The 1,760-nt window shown below is 40.6% G+C and overlaps 1 pseudogene; it reads right to left on the reverse strand.

Moving 5' to 3' along the window:
* Positions 1-567: 567 nt before the first annotated feature.
* On the reverse strand, positions 568-1,502 carry LOC113886024 (annotated as a pseudogene).
* Between the last annotated feature and the right edge of the window lie 258 nt (positions 1,503-1,760).

The raw sequence follows: 1,760 nt of genomic DNA on the forward strand, positions 1-1,760 counted from the left end.
CGCTGAATCTCCAATACTTTGGACACCCCATGAGAAGACTGACTCATTTGAAAAGACTCTGATACTGGAGGGATTGCGGGCAGGAGGAAAAGGGGATGACAGAGGATGAGATGGCTGGATGGCATCACCGACTCGATGGACATGAATTTGGGTGAACTCCGGGAGTTGGTAATGGACAGGGAGACCTGGTGTGCTGCAATTGGCATCACAAAGAGTCAGACACGACTGAGCGACTGCACTGAACTAAACTGATTTCATCATCTATAGAACAGTCTTGTATTTCCAGAGACAAAAACACTGGAAATGATAAAGAAAAAAACCAGAGATAATGCCTTTCTTCTTACTAGTATTAGTAAGTGGGAAAACAGGAAAGGAAATTGTGCAAACAGTGAGGAAAGAGAGAAGACCTACTCTCCAAAAACTGAAAATAAGAGAAGATTCAAATTTTCTTCAACACGGTGAGAAGGAAAAAAGAAAATTGTCAATAAAGTTATTTTAAACACAGAAAAGTCCTGCCCTGTGACTAATTGCACAGAGAGATGGTTTCTAATTAAATTTGTCTCCTACTCAGAGTTTTTTCAGAGCAGTTTTCACATCTTTATTTCTCAAGTTTAGATTAATGGATTCATCATGGCAACCACACTGGTGTAAAAGAGAGAAGAGATCTTTCTCTCATTCATAGACCCAGCAGAAGATGGTTTGAGATACATAAATATGCATGATCCAAAGAACAGAGAAAGAGCAATGATTTGGGAACTGCAGGTACTGAAGGCTTGGGAACTGCAGGTACTGAAGGCTTTGGACCTGCCCTCTGTGGAGCATGTGAGGAGGATGTTGGTGAGGATGAGCCGTAAGAGACAAAATGGTGAGATTGAGTATGATGATGTTAATACCTACCACAGTGAAAAGTTCCAGCTCTTTGATGTAGGGACTTGTGCAGGAGAGCCGGCACAGAGAGTGGATGTCACAAAAATGATGGTTGATGGTGTTTGCATCACAGAAGTTCAGTCTCAGCATGCATCCAGTGTGAGCCATGGCACCAGAAAATGCCCCCAAGTAGGAACCAAGTATAAGACTAGAACACACTTTAGGAGACATAACAGCATTATACAAAAGTGGGTTGCAGATGGCCACATAGCGGTCATAGGCCACTGATGTCAGTGCATAGATCTCAGGAAAACAACAACAACACAGAAAAAATAAAGCTGAGTCATGCACCCCATGTAAGAAATAATATTCTTCTTTGATGTGAAGTTAATCAGCATTTTGGGTATAAACACAGAAGAATAACAGATTTATGAAGGACAAGTTAAAGAGGAAAAAGTACTCGGGGGTGTGTAGGTGTGAATTTAGCCCAATTAGAATTATCAATCCCAAATTCCCCATCACAGTGATCATTGCATTACTACAAACAGGAAAAACAAGGGGAGTTGGAGATATGGTTGGTCTGTTAATCTCAACAGAATGAATTCAGTCACAAAAGAGTCATTTATAGGAGCCATTCTTCTCTAAAGGAATCTGTGGACTCAGGAGAAAAGAGTAACATTAGAAAACACCTCAGTTCTTGCCATAATATTTCATCCTACAACAGAGTGTATACACTGGCAATGCATGAGCTTAGACCCTACCTAGACCCGTGGAGTTTACCTTTACCATTATCATGATACAGAGTGAAATGGTCTTTCATTTTATCAGAGCTTTTATAAGCTAATATAGCAAAGACATCACAAACTTAGCCTATAGTGGGAAGACAATAGGCA

The sequence above is a fragment of the Bos indicus x Bos taurus genome, chromosome 29, assembly GCF_003369695.1.
Source record: "Bos indicus x Bos taurus breed Angus x Brahman F1 hybrid chromosome 29, Bos_hybrid_MaternalHap_v2.0, whole genome shotgun sequence".
Taxonomy (NCBI): Eukaryota; Metazoa; Chordata; class Mammalia; order Artiodactyla; family Bovidae; genus Bos; species Bos indicus x Bos taurus.